The sequence below is a fragment of the Suncus etruscus genome, chromosome 15, assembly GCF_024139225.1.
Source record: "Suncus etruscus isolate mSunEtr1 chromosome 15, mSunEtr1.pri.cur, whole genome shotgun sequence".
In the NCBI taxonomy this organism is placed as follows: Eukaryota; Metazoa; Chordata; class Mammalia; order Eulipotyphla; family Soricidae; genus Suncus; species Suncus etruscus.
In genome coordinates, this window is record NC_064862.1 from 30,213,953 (window position 1) to 30,230,262 (window position 16,310).

Below are 16,310 nucleotides of genomic sequence, written 5' to 3' on the forward strand. Positions count from 1 at the left end.
TCATGGGATGCCTGAGATCAAACCCAGTTCAGCTGTGTGCAAGACAAATGTCCTGCCTACTGAACTATTTATGGGGCACCCCAAACTTGTTTTTAAAAGAGCATGGTAGAGGTCTTGGCAATGGCACCAAGGTTGAAGCACATGCCTGGCAGGCAAAAGGCCCTGAGTTTGATTCCCAGTACAGCCTGGTCCCCAGAATATCCCTAGAAGTGTCCCTCTTGGTCCATAGTGTTGCTGGGTATAAGCAGGACTACCACCCCAGGTTTGAGCATTGACCCAAACTATACTGTACAGTTGGATGGGTTACATCAGCAGTAGCTCCTAAGTACTATTTGGGAGCACTAAACATAACCAGATAAACACAACCAAGCACTGTTGGGGAATATTTAAAAAAAAAGAGCACAGAGGGACCAGAGAGATAGTACAATGGGTAGCATCCCTTCCTTGCATGTATCTGACTCAGGTTTGATCCCTGGCAACCCATATGGTCCCCAGAGCCCCACCAGTAGTAATCTCCAAGCACAGAGCCAGGAGTAAGTTCTAAGCTCTGGCAGACATGGCTTGTAAAGATAAAAGCAAAAAATAAAGGAGAAGAGAGAAAGGAAGGAAGCAAGAGCAAGGGTAGGGAAGAGAGGGGGAAAGGGAGAAAAGAAGGAAAAGGAGAGAAAGATGGAGAGAGGATGAAGGAGAGAGGAAAAGAGAGGATGAGAAATAGATGGAGAGAGAAGGGGAGAGAGGGAGAGAGAGAAGGAAAATGGAGAGAAAAGAGGAAGGGGGAGGGAGAGAGAGGGAGATACAGAGAGGGAAAAGTAGGGGAGGGGGAGAAAGAAGAGAGGGGGCAAAACAGGAATGCAAGTTGCCTCCTGGCCAGGGACATTTGAGCTGCTACCTGGCCTGGTCTCTAAGTCTTGCCCTTATCCCTCCTTCCAAGATTTTACATTGTCAGCTGCCAGTCCTGGAGCAGCTCCCCAGTTGGACTCTTGAGGTCTCTGTGTGAGACCCCTACACAGTCCCTCTCTCAAGAGACATGACAAGCGAGTGGGAAGAAATGGTCATTTCCTGTAAGCCCTTGACGGGATGAGAAATGGTGCCGGATAAAACCTACCCTATCTCCTATGCAGCTTGGACGCGAGCCCAGGCGACGAGTGTGTTGGGACTGAAGGGGGAGAGAGGAATGAGGAAGCCTAAGAAGTAGGGAAGGGAATCAAGAAGTCTCCAAGCCCCCAGGACACTGGGGAGAGCAGTGCACCCCACCACCCTCCCAGTGCTGTGCCCAGAGCCTCATCCTCCTCTCAGCTCTGACAATACAGAGTTGGGTGATCTCAGCCATCACAGAATCCTGGAGCTTGCAACAGTGTGTGATGCTCGAGAGAACAAAATCAAGTTCAATGGAAAACTCAAGTCCCTCGAACCATTATCTGGCAATCTCAAGGCTGCCTCCTCTCTCTGGGCTCTGGCCACCTGCAAATCAACCTATGAGGAAAATGGATTCCAATAAATTGCATCTGGGGGTGGGAGGGTTGGAAGTTTGTTCAGGGGTTGAAGTTGATACCCATCACTACATAGTACAGTGCTGGGGGTCCCAGACACCATCAGGTAGTTTGGGGAATTCCCAACACTGCAGGTTCAGAACAGCATTGTATCTTCAAGTCCTTACACTGAAACATCAGTTCAGTTGTCCAAGAAACTTTACTTGCTACCAAGGCCTCACGAACACCATTTGGAGCTCCCAAAATGTGTATGGTTGGAATAATAGCTGAAAGAGTTTGAGTATATATTTTGTATGTAGGAGGCTCATATTCTATCCCTGGCACCTCCTGGTTCCCCAGCATCACCGGGAGTGAATCTCAAGCACGAGCTGATCTTTGTTTCTAAGCACAGCCAAGTATGATCTCGCCCCCAAAAAACACAAAGTCTAACAGGCATGCATTATCTGACAGAAATGCGAAGACTTCTGGAATCCAACCACCTCTTGCACAAGACCTTTCTCTCTTCCTTCCCGACCATTTTCTTTCCTCTATTGAGTTTTATTTTCTCCTCTTAAAAAAAATGGGTCCATGTAAGAATCATTGGCCCAGTGACTACCCAGAAACTATTACTTTTAGTGCAGGTGAAAGTTCTAAGCAGAGGATTTGGAGAGGAACTGAAGAAAATCCTCAATTCTATGAGTCAATCCTAATTCCATGGGCCAATCACTTGGTAACATGGACATGTATGTTTGAAGTTCGCACCAACTCTGTGATGGCCCATGGAAGAACAGGATGGGTTATGACACTTCTATGTGCATGTAGCCAAGACATGATTTCATGCAAAGCCTGCCCAAGACCAGATCCATGAATCTTGTTCTTTTCTATTTAATAGATGGATGAGAGAGAGAGAGAGAGAGAGAGAGAGAGAGAGAGAGGTGAGGGGTGGAAGTGGCTGTGGGTTTTGGGGAAGCTACATCTTGCTATGTGCAGGACTTATACCTGGTTCTAGACTCAAGAATCATTCCTAGACGTACTCAGCGATTGCAGATCGAACGATTGCAGATCGAACCCAGGTCAGCCACAAGCAAAGCAAGTGCCTTACCTCATTTAATATATCTCTCAGGCCCCCAGGCCCTTGTATTCCTTGTGCTGTCTTCCTCTTCACATGGAAATAGCTAGATTATGAGGACGAGCTTTGAGAGGAGGAACCCAGGGCTTCACTAACTTTGCTATGCCTGGGAATCACAATGAAGGTAGAAACTGGGGGCCCCCAAGAGTCTGCATTACTAAGCAACTCCTTGAGTTTGTGGAAGCACTAAACCCCTTGAGTAGAGAAGTTTGAGGCTCAGGACCAGCAACTGGGGTTTTTAAGCAGTGATGCTTCATCACCAGCTCATGGCTAGCAAACCTGCAAAAAACAGGATTCCAGGTCAGGTTGGATAGAGAGTGTGCATGCCCTGAGGTTCCTTCAGATCCAGCACCTCATGATCTGATTCTTCGAGACCTTCTAAGGCTCTTTGGCAAACAGATGGAATGTAAGAAAGCAGGAATCGTCCTGCTCTGCCCCCCCCAGCCCCCCAGGCTACCAAATGAATATCAACATCGAGGCAGCTTCTGCTTAAAAATGATGCTCTGAGCAGGCACTCAGTATTCCAGGGACCACGCTGGATTCAATACATCAAAGGTTGAAGGATCATATAGCCCCATTAGCTGCAAAGTTTAATTTCCCTTCGGGGCTGGTGGTTACAATGAAACTACAGCAGCAATTACAACTTCCCCTCCACTGACAACCTGCTCAGATCAATAACAGGCCGCCTGGCCAGGATCTGCCTCATTTGTCAGGAGACGCTGGGCCACCCAAGGCCCATCCCTGCCCTTCCAGGGAGAAAACAGGAAGTCTCTTCCCTCTGGCTGTTTTGATAGTAGAACAGTGGTCAGAGGAGAGAGTTTCTGGCAAGAAGCAGAGCCAGAGTGATAGCACAGCAGGTAGCAGGGTTCAATCTCCCATGGGGTTCCCTGAGCATCATCAGGTATAATTCCTGACTACGGAGTTAGGAGTAACCCCTGAGCACCACTGACCCAAAAGCCACAAGAAAAATAAATTTATCAAGAAACATCACTCATTCATTTATCTGATCTTTAAGTCAGAGTCAAAATCTTTCAGATTTCCAGCTGGGAAGGAGAGAGATGTGGCCCTAGTCTTGGAGGAGGGAACCTTAAACAGGTCACCCCACGGGACACAGGCCTGATAAGTAGCCATGTCACTCTTCTGTTGCATGATCAGCAATAGTGGTAGAGCTGTGGCCCTGAAGTAGGACTATAAGGACACAAAGAGAAAAGTAGGGCACCACATAGACAAGGGCTGAGCAGTGAGATATACTCAAGAGCAGAGGGATAAGGACAGAACGTCTTGCTGGAGGCAGGGGGAAGAAGTCAATGGTTAGCAGCGACTGTAGTTCTCGCACTGGGTCTAAAGGACACCCAGGAAGGATCTTTTATTTCCCCAGGGACACACAGCCCATATGGGGCCAATTTGAGATGTGAATACTCAGGGCCTTTTCCCCATCCTATGCTGGACACTGTCAAGCTGGAACAGAGATCAACACATAGTGGGCTACAGAGATGACACAGAACTCTTTCCTGGCATGCAGCTGAGCTTGGATCCACCCCTAGAACCGCAAATGGTCCCTGAGCACCTCTAGGGTTTATTCTTGAGCACTAAGCTAGAAATAGCTCCTGAACTGCGCCTCATATGGCCCAAAGATGAAAAGAAAAAAATGAATGGGCTGGTGCAGTGGCACAAGCGGTAAGGTGTCTGTCTGCCTTGCCTGCGGTAGCCTAGGAAGGACAGAGGTTCAATCTCCTGGTGTCCCATATGGTCCCCCAAGCCAGGAGCGATTTCTGAGCCCATAGCCAGGAGTAACCCCTGAGTGTCACCGGGTGTAGCCCATAAAAAATAAGTTAAAGAAAAGAAAATAATTAAGCCATAAGTACTCTCCATCAGTGTCCAGTAAGAGGTGGAAACCAGTCATTCATATCCATAGAGTCTAGGTGGGAAAACCGAGACTCAGATTCCCCTTGTGCCTTCAGAATGTGCCATGGAGTCTTTGGCTGGCATATTCCAATGGCGGAGCGAGATACAAGGAGGTCCCTTCACCCCGGAGAACCTCTCTCAAGCTGGGATCTGGGAATTCGGCTCAGTGTTTTGTTGGACAAATGTAGAAGCTCAAGGCCTGGAGGGCCACAGAGATGCTACCAACCAGCCCAGGATTGGCCAGGCTTCAGTAGCACTGGTAAGAATAGGCCTCTCCTGTATCATCATCCTCTTCCACTCCAGTCCAGCCTCGCACATCCAGAGACTTCTGGCAAAGGCTAAATCGTCTCTTTCACAATTTCTCTGAGATTGAAATCAGCTCCTTCCCTCCCCTCTTTCCTCTGTGCCTCCCACATCCATTCAATCTTCCTTTCATTCTCTTTTTTTCAGAATGTCATTCTTCCCTTGATTTATTAACAAAACCATTATTAAACTCTTGGTCTCAGCTAGGCAGTGGAAAAGCGATAAACAGAGACACGCACCAGGCAAAAGGCTTGTGAGAGGGTTGAGAATAAAGGGAAACAGGAGATTCAGAGAGCACGGAGGAAGAAAGCCAACTTCCTAGTAGAATGATACCTATGTGCTGCAGGCATTATTAGCTGGGGTTGATCAATTCACTATACTTCCTGCATTTACACCTTCCATGCCCCGTTTGGTAGTGTCCTGAGGGTGAGCTGCCAGTCCCCAGGCCTTTGTCATAGCACCTAGCACTGTTTCTATTACACACCGACCAAGCATAGCATGGACAGGTTTGTGCATACACACTGGGGTTTAAATCCCAGCGTCTAACTCCCATTTCCACCACACCAGCATTGTTACCTTGGGCAAGTGACTTCGCCTCTCTGAGCATCCTTGTTACCTGGGAAACTAGTATGAGTGTCACTCATGGGATTCCTGCCAGATTCTTAGGTCCAGAGAGGTGACGGGCCTGCACAGAAAACAATGTGAACTGGGACAAATGTTCAATATTCAGTTGCTAAGCTGCCCTGGCAAATCTATGGCATCCCTTGGATCTTTGGCTCCTCTGTTTATGAGCTTTTGGGCAGGGCTAGAGGCCAGAAATAAGGGTGAGAGCTCTAGCCTTCCACAAGGCTGTGTAAGAAGGTGGAAAACAGGGGAGATACCAAACTGCTTGTTCCCCGTTCTTCTGGTCCTAGATCAACAGAGCTCTGTGTTGGCAAGATGAATGGGATAGTCCAGCAGGGGATTGGGGGTATGGGGAGGACGATGATGAAGGAATGGATTAGGCAGGGCATGTAGCGTGCTGACAAGCCCAGGTGGTTGTGATAAGACAGGAATGGAGCCATTCTCTGGCCGTGAAATATGGCCCCCAGCCAATGTAAATGTCTTGGAAGAATTAATGCACAGAACATTTATCTGTAGTTCATCTGCCAGGTGGAGGCATGTGTGGGAGAAAGGCAGGGTCTATGAATGCATTTCTAACACCCCACAAGTTCGCAGAAAATTGAGGGGATGTCTCCTGCTCTGAGTAGGAGAAACCAAGGCACAAAGACTTTTTCTATTATTACACACTTTTGTGTGAAGAAATGGGAACACATTTGGGGTATAGTAGAGCCTTTCTAGGTCACTCAAGTGTTTTTCCCCCTCCCTACCTACCTCAAACAAAATGAAGAAAATGTGTCCATTGTGCAGATGAGAAAGTTGAGTTTAGGAGAACAGAAATAATAGTTATATAGCATAACAGATTTTTGCTCAGGTTCTTTTCCCACCCCAACCCCAGATACTCCTCTAAGGAGAAAATGAAAAAGTAAGGACACAGTGTTTCTATGATTTGACCTCTTACTTGAAAATCCTGGGTACCTTGTGGCAAGGCATTCATATGCTGAATCCAGGAAGTGTCAACTCATTGAAAACTTCTAGCACAGTGCTCAGACATCTGGCTTTCCAACCTGCTTATCTTTACCTATGCATTTATCAGGTCTTTGATGGGAAAGAAGAATGGGGGAATAAATCATTTGGAAACAGTATACCACATTTTTTGTACCATAAGACTCACACTTTCCCCAAAAATACATCTTATGGAGCAAATGTCACCTAAAGCTGAAGCCTGAATGCAGGGAAAAAGATATGAGTCTTAAGGTCAGTGCATCTTATAGAGTGAAAAATGCGGTATTCTTTCTGGTTTGATTTGGTTGGTTTTTGTTTTGGAGCCAGATGGTCGGTGCTCAAGGAAAACTCCCAGTCATTCTCAGGGCATTTGCAGAGCATGAACCCTAGCCCATTGAGCTAAACAAATTCCCAACCCTGGAAGTGGAATATTCTTAATCCAGTGAAAACATTTAGCTAAACAAGAGAAAGAAGAAAGGCAAATACTCTACCTTTCCCCAGAATTGGGAACCAAGTCTGTGACAGTCATACATTTAGCTAAGTAATATACGGTTTACTTTAACTTCACTTCTTTGAGCCTTGGTTTGGGTAGACTTCAAGCAGGAAAAATGTATCACCTCAAAATACATAGCAATACAGGTAAACAAATATGGTGTATACGCACACTGGAGCAAGAATGAACTATTGGCATGAAGGAAAGAACTACTGATACCTAAAATATGGAAGAATTACAAGATTTCCATGATAAATGAAAGAAGCCAAATATGAAGGATTATAGCCAGGATTGTTCCATGACAAATTCTGGAAAACTCAAAACTATAGGACAGCAATATCAACAATTCTTACTAGTAGCTGATGTTGGTTGTGGGGAATTTACTGTAGCACAGCAAAGACAATTTGAAGGGTGGATATAAATGTTTTATAGGCTGGGCCAGGGAAAGTCTCAGAACACTAGAGCACTTGCTTTGCATATGGAAGCCTCAAATTTAATCCTCAGCATTACACGTTCTTCTGAACACCACCAGCATCCAACCTCACAGTTGTAGCATTACCGATAAACCCACAGTGTATCCTCAAAACCAGTAAAACAAAGAAACAAAACTAAAATGCATGCTTTCTTGATAATGTTGGTACTCAACTACAGGTATTTGTCAAATCTTACCAAACCACATACCTTCAAAAGTGTTCACTCTACTACAATAAACTCATTAAACTCAGTAAATCTACTAAATAAACCAAAGTTTTAAAACTAATTTTCAGGGGGCCAGAGAGATAGCATACAGGCTAAGAAGGTACTTGCCTTGCATTCTACTGATTCCCCAGTTCAATCCCTACCATCATATATGGTCTTCTGAAGATTGGCTGGTGTGATCCCTGAATAGAGAGCCAGGTGTAAGCCCTGAGCATTACTAGGCATTGCTCCAAAACCCAAAAATAAAATAACTGTGAGGAATCAGTAAATATCCAATATTCATGAACAGCCAATAAGTATTGATTTTTTCCTGCCCCACCTTGGTAGAGCTGGATTGCCATATCCCACCCAACCAATAGCAGTCATTAGCAGACTGCCTGTCATTTTACAGTTTAGCAAGTCCATTCATTGACAAGTTCAGTCATGGACAAAATAAATCTGCACCTATATTCTAAATATTTAAAGCTCTCATGAGAGGAAGAAAGAACTATCTCCATGCCTCTGACAAACAATAGTTGATAGGCTTGGTTCTTTCCCTGTTCAGATAAATAATAAAATGGACACTATCCCATTCCAGATTCCAGGCTATAAAGGCAAGACCCAAAATAGCACTGAGAGGAATAGAATATTTGAAGTCTTTTTGTAGTTATCTCCACTGAAAAAGTGGCTAGAACATTTCTTGAACCTTTCAGTCCACACTTGAACTCATATTCCCTGGATGTTGAAGACTTCTGGCCAGAACCAGGGCTGTAGGCAGTAGCAACATGGAGGTTACCAGATTGGGCCTGATCCTCTCCAGCCCTTCATGATGATGCCTCTTTCAATAACAATATTTTCTCTGCTCCCTCTGAAGAGAAAGTCATGTGTTAAATGGAAGCTTTGCTTGAGTGAGTCACTGGGAACCTCAGTGAAATCATATTAAGGAAGTAATATTTATTATATCCATAAAGAAAGCTGCACAGGCAATGTGTAGGGGCCAGATGGGAGGCCCAGATGTGCAGGGAGCCAAATCAAGCCTGTCAAAAGTGGTGGTCTGGGCCGGTGAATTAAAGCCCTTCAGCCAGGGAGGAATTGGAGGTGGATTAGGTCATTGAGGGGCCTCTCTAAGCAACTTCAGAGGTGGGGAGATTCAGAGAAAGGGAAAGGAAGTCAGTGGTTCCACGCAATGGCAATGATTGCTGAGATGGTCTGGAATAATCAAGCAGAAATGAGATGGTGCATTGCCTAAGATGACAGGGGCCTGCTTTGCATGCAAGGGTGGGGAAGGGAAGAAGAAATCAAAGGAAGAAAAGGCGGCTGAGAAAATGAGGGACACTAATTCTAGTTAGTTTGTGCAATAAGCCTATGAAGTAGAAATCCAATGGATACCACATTCTGATCTATATCCCAGGTAACAGCAGGGTAGCTCAGATGAGAACATGGTATTAATTTGTAGAGAGGAGCCTAAAGTGTTACCTGTTCTATATGGAAGTTTATAAGAAAGGTAGAGGAGAGACCTGACTTTTGCTGGACACCTCTCTAGATTGTTGCTTTAACTTACAGTAAAATCCCTGTCCCTTGCCCACACTTCCCAGTTTCCTTTTCCTCTGTGCCAGTCTCAATTATACTTAAAATGTTCAGGCCAGTTGGCACCAACTCTATGCAGGGACCATATGAGATGCCAGAGGTCAAAACTGGGTTGACCACATGCAAGGCAAGCGCCCTACTCACTGTACTATATCTATGCCCTCTTTTTTTTTTTTATCAGTGTCAGTGGTCTTTCAGATGATATCCTTTCTTCATCCACAAATTTCTGGGTTTACAATTGTCTTGCTGCTCTGATAGTCTTGAATATAAGGAACTGTACATTATTGTTTTACTCCTCATTAAAGTCTTGTTGATGATGTTTATAATGGTGGTAGTTCAGACATTGTCAGGTATAAAATAAAAACATAAAAATTTAAAATAATCCATGAGTTGAGTGAGGCCACCCCAGGCACCGCATTTATAACCCCTAAGGCGGACGGGTTTGATGAAGCAGGGTAGAGTTGGAGAAATAATATTCAGCAGTCAGAAAAGATATTCACTGGAGTCAGCTCACTTTATTCCTCATGACCTTTCTCGGACATGTGCTTTTTCTATCTGCCATGTGCTCTCACTGCCCTGTGCTGTGTATGATATGGGCTTTCTCTCTCTAGCCCCAAGGCCAGAATCCTTTCTTTATTCTCTATAACCCCACCCACCAGAATAGGAGGAAGTCCTGTACTCCAGGTGGACTTTTACATACCAAAAGAAGAGGTTAGGGAAAAGGAAGTTGGGGGGGGAACCTTTGTTAGTCTTTTACTTAGGTTCACTTTACATCCATGCAAGTAGGTATTGGAATTATAAACAGAGACCTGTTTATAATATATAATATACATATATACATATTAATATACATACAGTATATACATATATAATATACAATAGAATCAGTTGCTCTCGCCCATCTAATACTCTGCCTTCTAGCATCAGGGTACTTTTATTCCTGCCTATAATTCTCCATTCTTAGTCTATGAAGCTCTAGGCACACAGATACCTGTCCTAACTTTAGGGTTGAGTCTTATTCCTCAAGTCACCAGCTATTGGTTTGGAAATAAACACATGGCCCAAGCCATCCAATCAAAGCCAGGCAACCATAATTGGTTTAGGATCTGTAACATCAATCAAATTTTCCAGTAAGAGTCAGTCCTGTGATTTTGCTTGCGACTCTCAGGAAAGACACACCCTACTTGTGGGATCAGGTCATGCCAATAAAATCACAGTCATGTTATAGCACAGAGAGAAAGTTCGGCCCTATGTATGAAGTAAATAAACATAAGAAAAATCAGAACTAAGAAATGAAAGATAACATCCTAATATTACTTGAGCTCCAGGAAGCAGTAGTTTAGCTAGAACATTCACCCTTCCTCACCCCATCCCCATAAACCTTTATGTTCCTTTTCTTGCTGAAGACTGTGTTATCTGGATTCATGTTTATCACTAAAAGAATCCTGACAAATCAGAAAAGTTTCCCAAGCCCAGTGCTTTGTTAACTGAAATGCAGGGAGAAAATGAGGCTTGGACAGAGAGTTAATACATCTGAGATATTTCCTTAACTCTTATATGTAGCAGAGACAATTCTAGGACACTCATCTTTTTCCTTGTCCTGACCTAGTTTTCTATTATGTAAAATTTTTCAAATGACACCTTGTTTGTTTACACTTTTCTCTTTAAAAACAAAACAAAACATTTCATTTAAGTTTTTGCGGTCCAGTGACTTCTTCATGTAGTTAGAGGGTCACATGGCCATGGACTTATCTCAACCCTGCAGATCTTTCTATGTAGTCTGGCCTACCTTCAACTTGAAGTTCTGCAATTGTTCCCATCCTGTCAGAGTAAAAGGGCTCCCAGAAATGGGGTGCCCACCATAATATAGAGGGTGGCCTACACCATTAGCTTCAGGCAGAGATGCTGGTTCCAATCCTGGGCCACCGTCTCACTGACTGGCCTGAGAGTTTGGACAAGTTCAATCACTTTTCTGAAGGACATCTTTCTTGTTTCAGAATACCAAGAGTATCTTTGTTATCATTCTTATTTTTTCTTTTTTGGGCCACACCCTGTGATGCTCAGAGGTTACTCCTGGCTATGTGCTCAAAAATCAATCCTGACTCAGGGGACCATATGGGACACGGGGGTGGGGGATTGAACCGAGATTTGTCCTAGATCAGCCACTTGCAAGGCAAACGTCCTATCACTGTAATATCACTCCAGCCCCATATCATTCCTATTTTTTTTATAATTTTCTAATTGTACTAGAAATTTCTAATTTTTCTAACTTTTTTAAATTGTATTTTTAGTACCATGATTTACCAAACTGTTCATAAACTCAGTCATTTCAGGCATTAAATATTCAAACACCAATCCCACCATCAGTGTGACTATTCACCAGTGTCCCAATTTCCCACCCACTACCCTAGACTACCTTCATGCTAGCACACATTATATCATATTGCCTGTTAAAACACAAAAACAATGGAATTATCAAAACTTAGGTCAACAAATGCTCAATTTGGAATATTTTTGTATGACTCCATGGTGCTACTGAAGTCAAGTGTCTAAGGATTTTCTAGGCCATGGTTGATGCTCGTTGAGCCTTCTGTGTTTACTGTGGCTTGGTAGATTTCTTGTAACTTTTTCCAGTAGATATCATACTGGACTAACACTATTATAAGATATTAAGGCATCACATATAAGACTGTATGGTCCAAGATTTTTAAACCTAAGATAAATCTAGTGACTTAGAAGTTTAATGAGGTTAAGATGTAGAGCTGAGTTGTTTCTGTCAGAGGGTGTAGGGGATGGAATTTGAATGTTGTAGTTCATGCAAAATGGAGAGTCTTTCCCCCCACCCCCTTTTGAGAATTCCAGAGTATCAGCCAGGACCATTCTACCTGGAAAGTTTTTGGTGACCATAATTTTTTTTGAGCTTGTAGAGGAATCAGGCCAATTTCTGATGGTGGTGGTGATTGGGGGCTGCTGGGTTTTCCTGTTGTGTGGTGGATGCAGTCCTAGATAGGTTCTTACCCTATCCTCTTTCCAAAATGAAAGACCTTAGGTTTGGGGTCAGCCCTGTAGTCCAATCTCACCTGAGTGGATTTAGTTGCTCATTTATTTGATTTCAGTCACAGAGTTGTCTTTTTCTGTTGGAGTGTGTATGGGGTGGTATTGGGCTGCTGTAGTTAATGCAGTAAGGGTAGTCTGCCCCTACTGCCCACTCCCCGCCCTGCATTTGTGAGGATGTCGCAGAATTATCAGCCAGGACCAGACAACCTGGGAAGTATGAGCAGCCATTATTTTCTTTTTGGAGGGCAAGCATATCTTTTAAATCACAGCCAGAGACTGCACTGTGTGCTTCCCACCTTTAATATTTACATCAGCTGATAGTTAAATCCTATGATTTCCATGCTAATGCTCTTTGTTCCTCATGTTATTGAGATCTGTAATTTACAATACTGATAATGGTAGTTTCCATGCTACATCATTTCAGCACCAGACACTCACCAAAGTACTGACTTCCCTCCACCAAAATCCTAGAGGTCCTTCCCCTATCACTCACCCACCTACATAGACTCAAGTCCTTGGACAAATTGCCCAGTTCTGTTGTCAATGGACTTTTGTGCCTCTCTTTCTTTGTATCTTTTCATGCTACTGATGAGAGAGATTATTCTGCCTCCATACTCTATTCCTCTGAATGACTTCACTTATCATGTAATCCTCTAGCTACACATATATAGCAGCAAATTGCATGGTTTTATATTTTATTTGTGTTGCAGTATTTCACTATCTAGGTATATCACAATTTTTGATCTGTTTCTCCATAATTGGACATTTGCATTGTTTCTATATCTTGGCTATCATACTAAGTGATGCAATGAGCACAGTTGTGCATATTTCCTTCCAACTGAAAGGGTTTTTTTGTGCTTTGGAGTGCCAAGAAGTGGTATTTCTGGGTCATGTGAGAGTTTTATTTTTCCTCTTTAAGAAAATCTCTGTTTTGATTTCTTAGTGACTGAACCAGTTGATATTCCCACCAACAATGAATGATGTCCCTTTTTACCATATTCCCACCAACAATATTTCCAGATTGTTTGATATATGCCATTCTCAACAGTATGAGATAGCATCTTATTGTTGTCTTGATTTGCCTCTTCCTAATCATAGGTGACCCATAAGTATTTCCATTCTTTTTTTTTGGGGGGGGGGACCACACCCAGAATTTCTCAAGGGTTACTCCTGGCTCTGCACTCATAAATCTCTCCCAGGGCTGGAGCAGTGGCACAAGCATTAGGGCATTTGCTTTGCATGTGATAACTTAGGACAGACAGCGGTTTGATCCCCCAAGCCAGGAGCGATTTCTGAGCGCAGAGCCAGGAGTAACCTCTGAGCACCACTGGGTGTAGCCCAAAAAGCAAAATAAAGAAAGAAAGAAAGAAAGAAAGAAAGAAAGAAAGAAAGAAAGAAAAGAAAGAAAGAAGAAAGAAAGAAAGAAAGAAAGAAAGAAAGAAAGAAAGAAAGAAAGAAAGAAAGAAAGAAAGAAAGAAAGAAAGAAGAAAGAGAGAAGAGAAAGAAAGAAAGAAAGAAAGAAAGAAAGAAAGAAAGAAAGAAAAGAAAGAAAGAAAGAAAGAAAGAAAGAAAGAAAGAAAGAAGAAAGAAAGAAAGAAAGAAAGAAAGAAGAAAGAAAAGAAAGAAAAGAAAGAAAGAAAGAAAGAAAGAAAGAAAGAAAGAAAGAAAGAAAGAAAAAGAAAAAAAAATAAATCTCTTCTGGTAGACTTGGGGAACCAGATGGGATGCCAAGGATCAAACCCAGTTTGACTATATGCAAGGAAAATGCCCTATCCACCTTGTTATCGCTCTGGTCCACTATTTCCATTTTAAAGAAAGTCAACACCCACAGTGTTCAAAATCTAAGATTCTGAATCTTAGATCTAAAATCAAGTCATGAACTATAGAATTTGATTATAGCTCTGAGTATGGTGAGCTGGTGCTTAAAAATTAGTGCCTAGTGGTAGTCTGTATCCATTTCAGCATAGACTACTCTAGAGTCAATGCTAAACAAAATAGAAATGAACATGCTATCCTCCAAAAAAAAAAAATCCGCAAGGATAGAAATGTCTTAGGGATGCTCCACCCAATACAACAGCCTTCATATGGCTCTCAAGACGGAAGTGCTGAGTTTTGAATTGTATTTAATTTTAATTAATTTAAATTTAAAGAGCTACATATGGCTGGGTGGCTAGCATATTGGACAGCGTGAGACTAGACACTCTCTTTGAAGGAAAGGCAGAATATGTTTGCGAAATAAATATATGCAGAGCCAGGCTGACCTATGCTCCCACCCAGTTGGCCATTTTGCCCTTGGATACACAACTTTAATCTAAAGTGATAAAAATCCTCCATGCCATAAGTCAGTCATCACAGTTCCTTGCAAATTCTTCCAACAAAATGGAGCTCCTTCTACATCCAGAGTCCCCTTGGTGAATACACTGATGGGAACACACATCAGATGAATAGGAAAGGAAAGAATGCACCCTCAAGGAATGTCTGACCTCACAACAACACCTGTATGTTAAATCCTACACTGGAAGAAAGAGTCTCAGTGCCTGGCACACATGCGTGCTTGAAAAGGGGACGCTTATTTCTACAAGCAGACATTGTAAATTTATACAATATGTCCATTTTCATCCCAATAAAGCTGAGAAGACTAAAATAAAAAAAAAATTAAGAAAGAAGGAGCAATTTTGCTAGAAGAGACTTGGCAATGTCTCCAGAGCATTTTGTGTTAACTGGAGAAAGTTGGGAGGGTTATGCAAATGGGTCTGTTGAATAAAGAATATTCCAAGGTAAAAAAAATCATTATGCAGAACAGTTTCCCCTCTGCATAAGGTGGCAAAAATTATCTCCCCAGTGCCAATTATGTGCTTGTTAGCACTGACATTCTCAGAGTCATTACACAGAATGGGTGCCGTTTATGTAAGATCTACACTGGGTTCTATTGTAATTTTTTCTCTGTTTACAACTTGGTATAATAAATGTCATTTTTTTTCAAATGTTAAGGTATTTGGTATTTAATCAAACATTAAGGCAGGGAATATGTTTGCCCCTAAAAGGCTTTCACATCCAAACACCCTAAGGTGTCACTAAAGGGAACACAGATCGGTACTTGGTGAGGGTGTGGGGTCAGGAGACAGGAACTTCATTTCCTGACTGTGTCCTTGAAGGCTGCATTTCCATCTTCGCAGTCTAATTGGCCCATGTGTAATCTGATGTGATCAGACAATGCAATTGTCGAAGTCCTTCTGCAGATTTAAATCCCTCTCACCCTTTGTACATGGTCCACTTTTGCTACTGTGAAATAAATCATATTAAAAGTACAATTTTTAAAAAAGATAAGAGCTAAAAAGGAAAGCAAGGAGGGGAATTAGATAAACTTGTTTCAGTGAGGGGAAAATTGCATTGTTTAATATATAACACTGGAAAAAACCTGATGCTCAGGATGAAGACAAATTCAGGTGGATTCCTACCTCACACCATATATAAAAATTTATGGAAAACAAGTCTATAAAGAAAATAGGAAAAAAAGTATAAGATAAATGTTTGTGATCTTCAATGGAAAAGAAGTGAGGTTAGATTTGTTATTGCTGCTGCTGCTGATGTTGTTAATCAGGGACCAGAGATATAGGGTGCTTGCCTTACATGTATTTGACACAGGTTCAATCCCTGGCTACACATATAGTTCAACAAGCCCATTAGGGGAAATGCTGGAGCACAGAGGCAGGAGTAAGCCTTGAGCTCTTCCAGGTAGCACCCCAAAATAAACAAACAAAAAAAACTAAAAGTAAAGAATAAAAAACTAAAACGTTTGAATATCAAAACATCACATTGGAAAAAATAGAATTCATTGTCTCCAATTCAAGTTATCTGTCCTATGTACATCATAGACAAATAGCATGTGGTTAATGGGGTGAAACAAGCTATTTGCTAAGAATAACTATCTAGAAAACACCACCTAGAGAGATCTATCTAGACTGGTACACAGAGAGAGCTCTATCTAGGGATCTACATATTAAAAAAATAGCTAGAAAAATCTAACAGTGAAATAGATAAAATGAATTAATAAATAATTCAAAGGAAATGACTAATCAGTATG